The 17,339-nt window shown below is 38.8% G+C and overlaps 1 protein-coding gene across 4 annotated transcripts in view; it reads left to right on the forward strand.

The window, feature by feature from the left end:
- Window positions 1-17,339, forward strand: part of GDA (guanine deaminase) — a 260,601-nt gene that overhangs the window by 18,600 nt on the left and 224,662 nt on the right. The window contains exon 1 of one of the 4 annotated variants that reach the window (XM_079925963.1): window positions 13,151-13,321. The exons of the other annotated variants lie outside the window; for them this stretch is intronic. The gene's annotated coding sequence lies outside the window, so the exon portion shown is untranslated. Of the gene's footprint in view, window positions 1-13,150; window positions 13,322-17,339 lie in introns of those variants that run through there. 4 annotated transcript variants of the gene reach the window in all.

A 17,339-nucleotide genomic window follows, 5' to 3' on the forward strand; every position in this document is an offset into this window, starting at 1 on the left:
TCAGCTGAGCGTCAGGGTTGAAGCCTAGCCACTTTCCATATGCTAAGTCCCAGTGTACGTTCCTTTTTCCCAATAACCTGAACTTAATAACCTGAGCTTTCCCTTGAGCCTTTACAGATTTTTCTCATTTTATGCCCTGCCCTCCCCATTCAACATATGTCTTTCTAAAAGTTCTTCTCTGGTCTCTTCTCTTTTCTCACTCTTCATATTGACCTCAGTTTTTGACCTATATGCTGGATGCTCAAATCTGTCTCCAGCCCAGACTTCTTTCTTGAGCTTCAAACCTAGATGCCGGATGCCATAGGTACTAAAGTTCAACAAGCTGGACTCTATTTCTTGACCCTATTCCCATCTACAAACCGTCTCAGTCATTGTGGCCAATTCTGAGGAAGTGCTCTTTTAATGTCTCTTCCAGCCTCTATCTAGTGGATATCCCCAGTGCAGAAGCCAGAACGTGCCTTCTCTTCAGCTCTACCTCTAAATTTTCCAGAGCCCAGAGCTCAGTCCTACACTTATACCTTAGGTGTTCTTTCAGTTCAAAGGCATTCAATAGCATATTTTTGGTGATGAATCCTGAATTTCTCTACTAGACCTCTCCCTTGAGGTTCAGACTTGTATATTTGACCTCATAAGGGCAGTCTCCATGTGGGCATCTAATCAGCATCTCAGTATGTCCAGAGGAGAACACAGATCTCTGCTGCCTGCAATGCTCACCTTCCTCACTGTAGATGACTTACTGTCCTTCAGATCTCTGCTTGGAGATGCCTTGCTCTACTCATCCTATCTGAAATAGAGCATGCACTGTCACTTTAGCCCACCTAATTTTATTCCCATTGTATTTGCTTAACAGGAATTAGGTTATTGTTGTCTCATTCCTCCACTATAATGTAAGATTTCTAAGAGCAAGAACTTGTTCACTGCTATATCTACGGTACCTAGAAGGGTTCCTGCACATAGAAGTGCAAGAAATATTTCTTATTCTTAGATGCCCACTGCCACTTTCCCAATATAGGACACCATTACCTCTCACCTGGCTTGCTGCAAAAGTCTAAATGTTCTGTTGGTCTCCAATTCCAATTATTTTCCAAACTGAAGCCACTGTGACCTTCCTAAAATGCAAAGCTGTTTATCCGCTGCCCTTCTTAGACTTTTTGGGAGGATCTGTGTTAGTCTGGACCCTGGATCTCGAGCATCAGAAACCCAGCTTGCTCAGGCAAAAAGAAATTCTAGGGTATAAGAATCTAAGAAACTGTTGAGTCATGAAAGTGTGGGATGAGCTGGGATGCAGTGGGATTTCAAGAACAAAGGGGATGGGGGATTCAAATGCTCCCTCTTCCCCATCTCTCAGTGATGTTTCTGTTATCAACTTTATCCTCTCTCCTTGCACACTGGCATTTTTCACAAACAGAAAACACAGTTGCTCACAAGTTACAGGTTTTCCATCCCATTGTACAGACAGTGACTCTCCCTTTCTTTAGTTCAAGTTTAGCTGAAAAATTCCAAGTCAGAACTCCACTTGGCCTGTTTTGGGTCATATGCCTAGTCAAGAAACAGTAACAGTGTTCAGGGGGTAGAGTAAGACACAGACATTTTCTGTGGAAGCCCTTTGGCTGGAGTGTGGGGATGAGGTCCAGTTCCCAGAAAAGGGTGGAGAGGTGCTAGATGGACAACACACAGTAGGCTGTCACAGTCCCTCATTGCTAGAGGAAAGGCAATCTCCTGGCATGCTCCAAGACCCTGCCACATCTAACTCCACCTACTTTTCCAGCTCAGCATGGGTCTTTCCCCTCCCCAGCTTTACCGAGATACTATTGACTTAGAATATATGTAAGTTTAAGGTGGACAGTGTGATGATTAGATACATGTATATAATGCAAATGTTTACCACAATAAGGTTTGTTAACATCTCCCTCCCTTCACGTAATTACAAGTTTTTGTGTGTGTACGTGGTGATAAGCGTTTAAGATCTACTCTCTTAAAAACATTCAAGTATGTAATACAGTATTTAAAACAATTAATTAATTAATTAATTTATGGCTGCTTTGGGTCTTAGTTGTGGCACGTGGGCTCTTCGTTGCCACCCACGGGCTTCTCGCTAGCTGTGGTGCGTGGGCTCAGAAGTTGCAGCGCGCGGGCTTAGTTGCCCTGTGGCATGTGGGATCTTAGTTCCCCGACCAGGGATCGAACCTGCGTCCCCTGCACTGGAAGACGGATTCTTAACCACTGGACCACCAGGGAAGTCCCTATGATACAGTATTGATAATTACAGTCATCATCCTGTGCATTTGATCCCCTGATCTTATTTATCTCGTAGCTGGGAATCAGCACGGGTCTTGATCCCTTAGTCTGGGTACCAGGCATCCTGAGCTCTACTTGTGCCTCAAAGCAGAATGTTGACCCCTCTATTTGGAATCTGTATCAGTGAGATTCTCCAGGAAAAGAGAACCAATAGGATGTATATGTGTATATAGAGAGATTTATTTTAAGGAGTTGGTTCATGCAATTATGGGGATGGGCAAGTACAAACTCTAGCAGTTTGGAGACCCAAGGGAGAGTTACAATTCAAGTTCAAGGCCGTCTTCTGGCAGAATTCCTTCTTCCTTGGGGGAGGTCCATCTTTTTTTCTATTAAGGCCTTCAGCTATTTAGATGAGGCCCTCCCACGTTATGGAATCTAATCTGTTTTATGCAAAGCCTACTGATTTAAATATTAGTTCCACCTGAAAAATACCTTCACAGAAACACCTAGAATAATATTTGACCAGATCTGGATACTGTGGACTAGACAAGATGACACATAAAATTAAGCATCAGAGAATGTTTTCCCTCCAACCTCCCAGGTCTTCTGGCTTATTCCTATCTTTTAGATTTTAGCTTAGTCATATCTCCTTTGAGAGCCTTTTGTGACCAACATTGGAGTAGGTACCTCTCTTTTGAAACCCATATATCAGCCTGTATTTATTAATATGACAGACTTATTACATTATATTACAAATGCCAATTTTTGTGGTTTCTTCCCTTGCACAAGAAGTAACTGCGTGAACATCAAAATTATTCACTATTGGATCTTTATGACTTTCATTGTAGCTGACATGTAGGAATTGCTCAATAAATATTTATTGAAGTAATGAATTCTACGTGCTTCAGATTTCTACACTTATGGACTACATCTTCTTTCTCTCTCTTCCTTCTCCATAACCAGAGCTGTAGCTTGACCTGCCACTACATTTTTGCCCCAGGGTTCTGAATTTTACCTAGGGTGCCATATTTTAAATAATTGTGAAATTAATTCAACAACCCATGCATGTAGTATCACTAAGTTTAACACCTAGTTAGAAAGAATAATTAGTTAAGACAGGAAACTACCAGATGGTAAGTATTATCAATAACACCCCTACGTGAGCCAAGACATGAATTGCAAAGTTAATTTGAGGGAATGTTTTATGCTTGCCCTGGCACCAAAATTGATAGTTACAGTGATGCTGGAAGTTTCGTTCTACACAATAATTTCGGATGGCAGGTCTATTAACTTTATTCAGTATGTGTGGGGATGAGAAGGCATAAAATATACTCACACCAGGAAGTGATGGGAAGGATAGATTACGGACCTGCCTTTCTGTATTCGTCCTGTTATTTGGAGCATTAGGATTTGAGGTTCGGCCAAAAAAGACTACAGGATTACTTACTGGTGGTAATCTGTGAAGATCAAGGAAATATGCAGATAGGAGATACGTATCCACCAGCAGGTAGAGCCACCTCTAGTGCCTTCACTTGTAGGATTTGCAGCCACATGGGTCGGCCACTGGGAGAGAGAGTGTGAACTACTCTGGACAGTCGGTGCTGTAACGACCCCAGGTCTACCCAAAGATGTGGGTGTTTTACCATGTCTCCGACATTGAACATCAGCCTGGAGTTTTAGCCATAAAGGTGTTAGCACATGAAGTTCTTCACTGCAGAAAATCAAAATTTAAAAGAGGGCTCCCTGTTTATGTAGCTTGTAATATTCAGTGCTTCAGACTTTTCTCCATCATTATATAACTGAGTATTTTTTGTCTGTCCAAAGTCCTAGTCAGACTCAGAGTTGCTTATGAAGCTCAGAGTTCAATCATCAACCATTCCATTGACTTCTATTTCTTTGCTCCTGTGCTTCCTTCAAAGACCCTAAGTTGCATTTCTCAGAGACTTTACGCATATGCTGAGGAGTCAGGGTCGTACCATCCCAGCGGCTCAATTTCTTGCTCACCCATGTGCTTCTCCCAGGGGCTGGCATTTGTGGAGGAGTGAAGGTCATATGGACATCACTGGAAGATCCCTCTCTGCCACCTGTCAGCTCTGGGAGTCTGAGACTCCTCACCAGTATGGCAATGGCCATATTGATGATAAAAGTTGTGCTTTCAATAATAAGTAAAGCTTTCAATAATAAGTAAGTAAATAAACTAGAATAAAATAAAATAATAAAATGTGTGCTCTCTGGAACTTCAGAAAACCTTGTAACTGAGTGCCAGCAGGTAAAATGTTAACATCCCTCCTTTGCTAGTATAATCATTTTCACTCTCTTCTCTGCCACATCTTCCAGATGCCCCCAATTTATCTACTGCAAAGAGTTTTCCTTTAAATGAATTCAGAGGCATTAACCACTGAGGTTTCTATTTCAGTTGCAGAAAGAAAATGTAATCAACAAGGAAGCCAACCTGGTATTCAGAGGATCAAGGGAGGTCCTTAGATTTATTAGCACTTCAGTCTGATGTCTTATAAATAGATTAAAATCAGGCTAATCTGGTATCATTTTGTCTTTATATGTGAGGGCTAGGAAAAAAGTAAATTTGTTAGCTGAAGAGATCTTGAATGGGGCTTGAGTGGAGGTGTAAAATGAAAAGATGCAATTGCATGTCTCTAGACCATCTGTGTGTTTTGAGGGAAATTATGACTGAGAAATCATTAGGATGAAAGGAAGACAATATGACAGATGCCACTCTTGAAATAAGATCCCATGTAAACCAAGTAATGGGTGTGTCAACCTTGGGGGAAGGGAAATGCCACACCACCCCTTGCATGATCAAGTGTGGTTGTTTCCCATAGCTGCTGTAAGAAGAATGCAAATTAATTATCTTACCATTTTGGAGGTCACAGTCTAAAATGTGTCCACAGGGCTGCATTTCTTCTGGAGGCTCTAGAGAAGATAATGTGTCCTTGACTTTTCCAGCTTCTAGAGGTTGCCCACATCCCTTGGCTTGTAACCCCTCTCCTCCATCTTCAAAGCCAGCAGCAGGGCATCTTCAAATCTCTCTCTGAACTCTGCTTCCACTGTCACATCTTCTCTGACTCTGACCTTCCTGCTTCCTTCTTAAATAAAGACCCTTGTGATTACTACATTGGGCCCACCTGGGTAATTCAAGATAATCTCCTAATCTCAAAATCTTTAATTTAAGCACATCTGCAAAATCACTTTTGTCCTGTAAAGTAACATATTCATAGTTTCCAGGGATTAGAACATGGACTTCTTTGGGAGGTCATTACTCAGTGTACCAATTAAAGGATGTGAAAGTTATTTTTGTTTCCATGGTGAGTTTGGGGTGAAATTGACATTCAGCTAAAGTGCTTCAGCAGTGGCCACTGCTGTCATGGTTTGCATTTCTCCTACAATTTCAGGGATAATACAGATCTAAGTGAGCATTGATCATATAACCAGAGCCTATCTCATGAGCTGTATTTAGCATGTGTTATTTTATTTTATTTTTTTAAAAATTTATCTTTTTTTTTTTTTGGCTGCATTGGGTCTTCGTTGCGCACAGGCTTTCTCTAGTTGTGGTGAGCAGGGGCTACTCTTCCTTGCGGTGCGTGGGCTTCTCATTGTGGTGGCTTCTCTTGTTGCGGAGCATGGGCTCTAGGCACACAGGCGTCAGTAGTTGTGGTGGGCTCAGTAGTTGTGGTTCGCAGGCTCTAGAGCGCAGGCTCAGTAGTTGTGGCACATGGGCTTAGTTGCTCCGTGGCATGTGGTATCTTCCCGGACCAGGGTTCGAACCCGTGTCTCCTGCATTGGCAGGCAGATTCTTAACCACTGTGCCACCAGGGAAGTCCAGCATGTGTTATTTTTAATGTAAGAAAGCAATAGCAAATAGGTGTTAATGTTGAGTCATATATAAGCATACCTTGTTTTATTGTGCTTTGCTTTATTTTGCTTCACAGCATCGTGTTTTGTACAAGTTGAAGGTTTGTGACAACCCTGTGTTGAGCGTCTATCAGTGCCATTTATCCAACAGCATTTGCTCATTTCGTGTCTCTGTGTCATATTTTGGTAATTCTTGCAATATTTCAAACTTTTGCATTATTATTATATTTGTTATGGTGATCTGTGATCAGTAATCTTTGATGTTACTATTATAATTGTTCTGGATGCCACAAACCGCATCCATTTAAGACGGGTGAACTTAACTGACAGATGTTGTGTGTATTCCGACTGCTCCACTGACCAGCTATTCCCCCATCTCTCTCCCAGTCCTTGGGCCTCCCTATTCCCTGAGACACAAAAATCTTGAAATTAGGCCAATTAGTAACCCTACACTGGCCTCTAAGTGTTCAAGTGAAAGGAGAAGTTGCATGTCTCTCACTTTAAATCAAAAACTAGAAATGATTAGCTTAGTGAGGAAGGCATGTCAAAAGCCGAGAGGCTGAAAGCTAGGTCTCTTGCATCAAACAGACAAGTTGTGAAGGCAAAGGAAAAGTTCTTGAAGCAAATTAAAAGTGCTCCTCCAGTGAACACACGAATGATAAGAAAGTGAAACAGCCTTACTGCTGATACGGAGAAAGTTTTAGTGTCCTGAATAGAAGAGGAAACCAGCCATAACATTCCCTTAAGCCAAAGTCTAATCCAGAGCAAGCCCCTAACTCTCTTCAGTTCTATGAAGGCTGAGAGAGGTGAGGAAGCTTCAGAACAGTTTGGAGCTGGCAGAGGCTTGTTCATGAGGTTTAAGGAAAGAAGCTACCTCCATAACATAAAAGTGCAAGATGAAGCAGCAAGAGCATGTAGAAGCTGCAGCAAGTTATCCAGAAGATCTAACTAAGATAATTAATGAAGGTGGCTACACAAAACAACAGATTGTCAATGTAGATGATACAGCCTTCTATTGGAAGAAGATGCCATCTAGGACTTTCATAGCTAGAGAGGAGAAGTCAATGCCTGGCTTCAAAGCTTCAAAGGACAGGCTGACTCTCTTGTTAGGGGATAATGCAGCTGGTGATTTGAGGTTGAAGCCAATGCTTATTTACCATTTTGAAAATCCTAGGGCCCTTAAGAATTATGCTCAATCTAGTATGCCTGTGCCCTGTGACTGGAACAACAAAGCCTGACAGCACATCTGTTTACAACATGGGTAACTTAATATTTTAAGCCCACTGTGGACCTACTGCTCAATAAAAGATTCCTTTCAAAATAGTATATTACTGTTCACTGTTCATTGACAATGTACCTTGTCACCCAAGAATTCTGATAGAGAGGTACAGTGAGATTAATGTTGTTTTCATGCCTGTTAACACAACATCAATTCTGTAGCCCATGGGTCAAGGAGTAATTTCAACTTTCAAGTATTATTATTTAAGAAATATATAATGTTTCATAAGGCTATAGCTGCCATAGATAGTGATTCCTTTAATCGATCTGGGAAAAGTCAATTGAAAATCTTCTGGAAAGGATTCACCATTCTAGATGCCATTAAGAACATTTATGATTCATGGAAAGAGGTCAAAATATTGACATCAGTAGAAGTTTGGAACAAGTTGATCCCAACCTCATGGATGACTTGGAGGGGCTCAAGACTTAAGTAGAGGAAGTAACGGCAGATGTAGTGAAAGTAGCAAGAGAATTAGATTTAGAAGTAGAGCCTAAAGATGACTGAATTGCTGCAATCTCATGATAAAACTTTAATGAATGAGGAGTTGCTTCTTGGATGAGCAAAGAAAGTGGTTTCTTGGGATGGAAACTACTCCTGGTGAGGATTGTTGAAATGACAACAAAGTATTTAGAATATTCCATAAACTTAATTGATAAAGCAGTGGCAGAGTTTGAGAGGATTGACTCCAATTTTGAAAGAAGTTCCACTGTGGGTAAAATGCTATCAAACAGCATTGCATGCTGCAGAGAAATCATTTGTGAAAGGAAGAGTCAATTCATGCAGAAACTTCATTGTTGTCTTATTTTAGAAATTGCCTCAGCCCACCCCAACCTTCAGCAGCCACCACCGCGATCAGTCAGCAGCCGTCAGCATGGAGGCAAGTTCCTCTACCAGCAAAAAGATTATGACTTGCTGAAGGCTCAGATGATGGTTAGCATTTTTTGGCAATAAAGTATTTTTTAATTAAGGTGTGTACATTTTTTTTAGACATAATGTTATTGTACACTTAATAGACCACAGTATAGTGTAAACATAACTTTTATACGCACTGGGAAACCAAAAAATTTATGACTCTCTAAATTGCAATATTTGCATTAGTGGCAGTCTGGAACCGAATCCACAATATCTCTGAGGTATGCCTTTAATGTTAGAACTTGAAGGGATCTGAGAGATCATGTGATCCAATCTTCTTCATCTTACCCATGAGGAGAATGAGGTGCAGGGAAACCAAATTGACTTGCCAAGGTTACCAGCTAATTAGTGACACAAAATACCAGCACCCCGCTTCCTAGTTCTTTTTTTAGGCAGAACACTCTTTGACATAAATTGCAGCAATATCTTTTTGGATCTACCTCCTAGAGTAATGAAAATAAAAACAAAAATAAACAAATGGGACCTAATTAAACTTAAAAGCTTTTGCACAGCAAAGGAAACCATAAACAAAATGAAAAGACAAACCACAGAATGGGAGAAAATATTTGTAAACGATGCGACTGACAGAGATTAATCTCCAAAATATACAAACAGCTCATGCAGCTCAATATCAAAAAAGCAAACAACGTAGTTCTCTTCTCACTACATCACTTGGATTGTGAGTTAAGCTTGCAAAGCTCCCTGGAGTTAGTCACTGATGATCTGATCTTGTCATTTGTTTCCTCCAATATATTGGGTAATAACATTAGTTACATTTAAAAAACAAGAAAAATAGAAGTAAAATCTCAATGAAGTTCACTGATTTAGGATAACCACTGTTTACCAATGTAGCTGATGCATAGAGTGATAGAATAGTAGCAAGTGTATTTAAATCTCAGGATGAAGAAACTTTTTTTTTTGTAGTTTCAGAAATGTGGTCTAAGGAACATGGGTAAAATGAGTGTGGAGGGAAATGTCGAGTCTCCTTGGGCTTTTTTAAAATGCTTGTTTTACTTCAAAGTTTATAGAAAAGCATTTGCTGAAAGTCCACTGTGTGTAGGATGTTGTCCTAGGTTCTGTGAAAAAAATAATAAAAAAGTTTTTATTGAGATTTATTACTTACCATTTGAATTTCTCAAACTCCTAGAAATACAGAGAAAAACAACTTTAAATTTTAAAACACAACAATCTTGAAGTTGCAAAAGTAAGGCATTGAATGAGAATAATTGAATATGTGGCACATTAAAAAATGTGAAATGTAGTTCAGAGTATATTCATAACTCTTTAAAATTCCTTGTGGATGGAAATCCATTTCCCTGCTTCCGTTGAAATGCTTGATCTGCCAAAACTAGATTAGCCAAAGCACGAAGGCGTGGTTAAAGTATGGAAATCCAGTATTTTGCCAAATCCTAACACAGATGGGAAAAATAAGTACCAACCCTCACACCTTCTCGAGCCCTTTGCCGTTTGGGTTCGTAGTTCTTACAGGCCTGGTTTGCTAATTCCTGGCTTATTTTTCCTGCAGTGTTTGTTAAATCAGTTTCTCCAGTACAATAAATTGCCCTGAAAGAGCAAGGCAGTTTGCTTTGGAAACCAAATGAACCCTTTCAGGTCACTTGGTATCTTGTGATACAATTAATTTGAAACTGTATTTTGCAATATGGAAATATTTAGGAAAATTAGTGAACTAGAGATGATATGTATAATTTGACTCAGAGAGTCACTCACGTTTTTACTTCTTTGTAGCTTTGAAATCATTGAAAGGGGAAATAAAAAAGAGAAGAGAAAGATTGTGCTGGAAAGGATGTTTCTGAGATGAGTTAGGACTGGTGGCTGAGAAACTGGGCATCTTGAAAGCCCAAACTGGTTTCAGACAATAACTCCTACAACCTGCAGGTCTGAGACTTTTGCAGAAAGCTGACTGATGGTAGCTGCTGTCTTGGGATGACGAGTTCAGGCTCTGAGATTGACTGATCAGTCAAGCAATTTGGATATGGGACCCTGGATCAGAAATTGCACAAAGGACGATGGCAGCAGTGAGTAGAGTGAATTTCATAAGTTGTCACGATTCTCTTGAAGCACTCATCTTGGCTCTCTGTGCAGCCTTGAACTGAATACCATTGAATTCCATCTGGGGGAAACAAGAGGTCATGGTAGATGAATCCCTTGGCAGGTACAACCTACCCGGCCTCAGTTGCTTCAGATAACTAACAGGTTAAAAAAACAAAGACAAAGGAAAACAAAGCAAAAACTCTAGGTCTACCAGGATACAATCATCTTGCCTTTTAAGAACTCCCACCTAAAGTTATTCTAGTTGTGTGCATTGCAATACAAAAGCTTTGAAATTGTAAAGCAAAATAGCTTTCAAACTCAGTTCATAAAGCTATGCAATTGCCAGTTTCTGTGTAGAAATTTTTGAAATGTTAGCTTTTTAGAAACTCCCTAATAATCATCCCCCAGTTTTACCAGGTCATGAGGTATTCAAAGGGCTGAATCCACAGAAGGGTCATTTAGATGTGTAAGTGCTTTTTAGGAATGGAGGTGTGTCGTAGATCTCATTTAATTTTCCCCCAATTACAAGTAGTAATGCATGTTCACTGTGGAAAATGTGAACAATACGCAAAAGTGCAAAATAAGTGACAACAATGTCCTGTAATCTTAGCATTCCCAGTTTCAATTGTATGGGGGAGAACACAAATGAGCAATTCTCTAAAGGCAGCAAAACATAGTTGGAAACTTGAGAAAACAGTAGCCTTTCAACTGTGGGCGATTTTGCTCCCCAACCCCAGGACATTAGATAATGCCCATAAACATTTTTGTTGCTGCAACTTGGAAGATATTACTGGGATGTAGTGGGTATAGGCCAGCAGTGTGCTAAATATCCTACAATACACAAAATATCCCTGTATAACAAAGAATTATCCTGCCAAAATGTCAATAGTGTTGACAAACTATTGGTAAAACCATCAAGCCTAAGTTCCAGTGGTATTTATTTTGCATCAGCATGCAGTGGCAGACTTGTCATGTTAGGAAACTGCTCTTCCCACAACATTGTAGTTATTCCAGGTCCTTGAGCCAACCAAGAGCTATTGTCAAGATTTTGCTGTATAAGCTTCCAAGCTCTTTCTTATGTGCAGAGTTTTTATGGTAAGTTGACTAGATGGCTATCTGTCCACCTTCAGGAAGAGAAATCACTGAGAGCTAACATTTCATGGCTCCAGGGGGGCTTGGCCCCTTGCCTCTTCAATAAAGAAAGGGTTCTTGACTGGTATGGGTGAGAGTCAGAGGGAACTTGGGGCTCAGAGAGCGGACATAGGTTGAACAAAGCTCAAGTAACCCTCTTAAAACCAAAACCCCAGCAGACATGACCCCAAATTTTCTTCCTCTCTCCCAACTGACTTTGATTTCCTCTAATTTTTTTTCTCTGCTTCCATTTCCATAGAGAAATTTAGAGTTTTGCTTTGTGGATTTTTATACATAAGTGGCATACTATACGTACTGTTTTGCAACTGACTTTTTTTCTGCTCAACAACGTTTTAAAGATTTTTTTCATGTTAACAAAAGGATCTGGTTCATTCTAAGTATTACATAGCAATCCATGGTCTGAATATATCATAGTTTAACACCTATAGACAAACATTTAGATCATTTCCATTACTTTACTATTAAACATAATGCTGCAGTGATAACCTTGATACATGCCTTTTTGTGTTACATGTAAGTATTTCTCTGAAGTAGATGCCAGGAAATAAATTGCTTTGTAGACAACTGTGATCATTTAAAATTTTAACTGAAATTCACAAATTGTCTTTAAAAAAGTCAAACCAATCTAAACTGTCATTAGAAAATGTATGAGAGTTCCCATTTTTCCATATTGTCACAACCCTTGATATTATAAAACTCATAATTTTTAGCAATCTGATGGGTTAAAAATATTATTTCTGTAGTTTGCATTTCTTTGATATTTACTGATGGGTTGAGCTGCTTTTTATGTTTTTAGGTTAAGTCATTTATATCTCCTCTTCTGAAAATTGCCTTTCTATGTCTTTAACAAGTGTGTTTGTTTGTTTTTGGTTGTTGGCCTTTTAAAAAATGAGTTTTTTAGAAGTTCTTTATTCTGGGTAGATATTAATATTTTCTTGTTATTTCCCAATTATTTTTGCCCAGTTTTTTCCTTATCTTTTATAGTTTTGGGGTTATCATTCATTTCATAAATTTTAAAATACTGATATATTCAAATTTATCATTTCCTTTATGATTTTTGTCTTTTGGATGTTAAGGAGGCCTCCTCTCTTTCAAGCTTAAAATATGTTCTTCAATATTTTCTTCTAACGTTTTCTTCATTTGGATTTTTATGTTTCTCTCTTTAATCCATGTGGACAAGGCCAGCTTCCTGGGCATTAAACCTGTGTGATTACACAGAGCCCTGCACTTCGAGGGAAATTATGTATTAATTTTTTGTGAGGATGTGAATGGTGTGAATGAGGCAGTATATAGATTTCTTTAGAAATGTGTGCTCTGAAGTACTCACATTTGAATTAGACTACAACACTCCTTAACTGTGTAACATCATGCAAATTTCTTAATCTTTCTATGCCTCAGATTTCTTATCTTTGGGAATAGCGACAAGATCCAGCTCATATCATTGATTTATTGGTGTGATGTAATCTAGGTAAAGCCCTTAGTATAGCATGTAGTAAATGCTCAGTGAATGTTTGCTCTTACATAAGGAGTTTTCCTGTGCTTATTTTAGTTAAATGTTTTTAAAGTGTTATGACTTACCTTTAATATGGACCTCTTTTATACAATACTGTCCAGGTTTTGTTCTGCAGGTTCCAAAGTCCAAAAGACATCCATGGAAGGGGATTGAGAGGTTGCATGATCTACAAATCACACCTCCAACACCTCCAAATACAGGACAGAAAAAATAAGGGAAAACTAGAGATGGACACCAGAGCCAGAAAAAAAGACAGAGAGAAAAGAGAAATCCAAAAATAAAGCAATGATTTTCAACTTTAAAAAGTATGCAATATTTTATAAATTGATTCTAAAAAGTCACATAAATTTAAAATATTTTTATTTGGAGAATTTAATAGGGGAAATTTCATAACATATGCTACATTAAAGAACTGGAAGCACTCTGAACTGATACTAATAAAAAAATGAAGCCAGGTGGGCTAAACAAGTTAGTTGGTTAAAATGTATTCAGTTTCTCAGAGCCTAATTAAATCAAACCAAAGTTATTTAGCCAGAATATTTAATTTCAGCCATATATCCACTGTTAGGTCTTCATTTCCATGTCTAAGGAAGAACATTATATATAGTAGGTTCTCTGTATTTATGTTTTTTTGATTAATATTTACGTATTGGTAATCTTCAATACGCAAACTCAGTGGCTTAAAAGTGTTATTTATTTTGGTTATGTAGAAATAGCCCAGAGATTTTTGACCTTGGTCAACGTAGATAAGATTGGAAGACATTAACTGGAAGATCACTTTCCAAATCTGACTATGCATCAGATTCACTTAAGCAGTTAAAATGAACACAGATTTCCACAGCCTCCACAGAACCTGAGTTAGAATCAATAAGAGGTGGGGCCCAGGAATCCGTACTTTAGATATCCAGAAACAGTGGAGGGCGTGTGATCTGAATGTAGATGTCTGGACCAGTTTTTGAGAACCACTGGTTCTGTTGAATTCAGGAATCTCCTTTATAATAACCCCTGTAGGCGGCCTTGGCTAGTGATGGAGAGCTCATCATGATTAAACCAGTGCAGACTGTTAAAGAATTCTTCTGAAATTGAGCTGAAATTTGTCTTAAAGTTCATAGTTCCAATCTTCTAATATATGAAAACCATTGCTGTTCCACTCCTATTCACTGGTTAACTCTAAAGAAGAGTTTACTAAACATTTTGTGCAATGTATTTTATATCTCCGACATATTGGGGATTAGAAGAGATCACTTTTAATAGAAAATAGTCTGGCTGATGAGGCTAATTAACCTCTGTTGACTATTCTCCCCAGCTTCAAACTCATCTAAAGATATTTTGGAAATATCACATTGGTTTTCTCATTGAGCATGACAGAATTTCAATCCATAATCAATGATCAACCAGCAAATATATTTTAAAGAACTAAGCTTATGCCAAGGATTCTGCTAAACAATCTACATTTCCCACAATAAATCTTTCAGGCAGGTATCATAGTTGCCCACATTTCACGTAAAAGAAAACTGAGGCCTTAAGATTTTAAGTAGCTCACTCCAGTGGTGGAGACAGGAGTTGAAAGAGGTCTGTTGAAATCCAAACCCCTTGCTTTTAGCAAGCACACCATGTCACTGAAGTTGCCTACCTCTGTGTATCCCAAACCCTCTGATGTCACCTTCTTGTTGCTGGAGATTTTGACTCTTCCAAGATTCAGGGTCAGTCTCCTGCCCAGAATACTAGGGCTGCTTGCTTCTTCAAGTCATGCCTAAGGGAGTTTTCCTCCTGGACTCGTGATTTCTCAATTCATAACTTGTCCTTAGTGATCTACTACATAGCTCAGACCTTGGTGCCAGTGCCCCCCCCCCCCCAGTGGAGAGCTTATATGATGCCAGATCTTTCTCTGCCATGCCTAAGGCCCCTGGACTGTGTTCCTGGATGAGATCTGCTCTAGTTTCTTTCTCTCCCTCTCAGATGGTCCTTCTTCCTTCTGATTCCACACCCAATATCCACAGCCTTCTCCCTAAAATCTTGGCCCTGACATTCTTTACTACAGCTGAAGGCGATGCCTTAACTTTTAGGTCTTTCTGCTGACCGTATTTGTCCCATTGCATGAATACTTATAAATACGTTCACAGATCCATTTCCTTTCTTCCAGTCTCTTTTTGTCTGAAAATTTATTGTTGGTTTTATTAATATAACTAACATATGGTACATTCCAATTTGACAACGAAATTTAAAGTTTCAGGTTTTATGTTAAATTAATAGTTTCCTCACATGATTAATTCTGAAGTATCCTATTCTACTTCATGATCTTATTGTGGGGAAAATCTAACAGACTGTATTTAATTACTCAAATGCATATTATAAATATATATGTAATTATTTAAACATTATAAATCATGATGATGGTGATCATGATTTTTAAAATGACCATCCCTTACTTCATGGACACTCCTTACTTCAAAATTTCTCTTTATGCTGAATTTTCTTCTTTTACCCTCACATCTTCCCTGTGTATTCAACAAAATTAATGCAATCTCCTGCCTGAGTCATTTTTTTCATGATATCCAAGACAGGGAAGATGTTCTCTTGAAATTTTTCATCTATTCCTATGTTCCCTTCCACATTCTTTACAGAAGAGAAGTGTAAAGACTTAAAATGCAGCAGAGACCCAAGCAGTTTGAGTTTGCTCCTGCCCTTTCTGCAAGGGGTAATGAAAACTCTATTGCGCATTGTATATAGTATTGAGGGTAGTGTGGGAAGCAGAGACTACAAACAAGTGGTCCAGGGGCTAGACCTGGTCGGTTTAACTTGCATACTGCTTTCACAATGTTAACATTTAAAAGTTGGGAGAGTTTTCCTGCAAACCTGAATATCTGGCTTCTCCTGAAGAATCAGATTTGGCATTGTTCGGCTCTCCTTTCTCCATGTCAGCTGGGTACTGGCTGCCCTCCTCTGGTTTTGTTACTGGGTGATCCGCGCCCCGCCCCCCCCGCCCCATTTATATTATCTGACCAAACACTTGAGGCATTTGAGATGGTGATCCCAGTATTAGGTACCAAAAGTCTCTAAGTCTCAGTATTAGAATTTTATTTACCTCTGGGATACCTTTTGGATTTTTCCTACTGACATGTGGTCTCCAGACCAACAGCATTGGCATCACTTGAAGCTTGTTGGAAATGCAGACTCTCAGGCCCTACACCTGACCTGCTGAATCAGATTGTGCATTTTAACAAGATCCCCAGGTGACTCATATGTACCTTAAATCTTCTGACTCTAAGAAACCCTGCCCTGTTAACCCCTGGGTTCAGCATAGAGCAGCCATCTTCATTAACCATATTACCATTTCATTGGGAAGGAGAATTCCCATGTGCTTAAACATGCCTGTTTGGAGATATTACCTTCATGAATATCTACCTAATTTGAAGGGCCTTAGGAATTCTGTAAAAGGGATTGAAAGCTCTCTGTTATGTGGTTCTTTTATAAATGAAGGAATATTATAGTTGGTGGTGATGAGCACATAGAAAAAGTGCTGGGAGAGCCTTGTCTATGCTTATTTGGTCTAATTTATTTTTTGGGTCATATTTATAAGGGCTTCCTGCCTAGATTGATTAGTTCCAGCTTAATGATAATAATAGCAACATGTGGGCCACCATCTACCAGCTCAGTTTACTCATGTATAAAATGGGAAATAATAGCATTTAACTCATAGGATTGTCATGTGGATTCAGTGCATTAATACAAATAAAATATTTAGACCAGTACCTGGCATATAGTAAATGCTGAATAAACGTTAGCTCATTGTTATTTAAGGGTTTACTCAGGCTTTGTTTTAAGGACCTTTGGTACTTTATTTAAGGCCACCCTCCACTTATATTGTAATTCTGCAATTTCTTGAGTAATTTTTCCTCTTTTTTGATTTATGTTTTCTTAATGACTTACCACCTAAGAGGCAGAATAAGATAAAAGCACCACCGAAGACAATCCTTCTCATTCTAAGATTTCTAGCCAAAAAAGATGGATGGAAAGACATGTACCACCATTAAATCATTCCTAGGGAAGTAATGAAGTTGTACATTTGTTAGCTGTTATAAAAAGGGAAATCACTAAATAAGTTTATTTCTTTCATTAAGAAACTATAAAGAAATTCATTTTGTGAAGGAGGAAAAACAATGTACCTGTCTATGTCAAAAATTCACGATAAAACTTTTCTTAGTTCCAGAACATTTTAAGTTTAGCTGTCTTCTTATTATCAAATACCATTCCCTCCCTTAATAATTTCCCTGAATTGAAAAATAGGAAATAATATAGATAACGTTTCTAGAATAATATCGT

This window comes from Stenella coeruleoalba (genome assembly GCF_951394435.1).
Source record: "Stenella coeruleoalba genome assembly, chromosome: 7".
Classification (NCBI taxonomy): domain Eukaryota; kingdom Metazoa; phylum Chordata; class Mammalia; order Artiodactyla; family Delphinidae; genus Stenella; species Stenella coeruleoalba.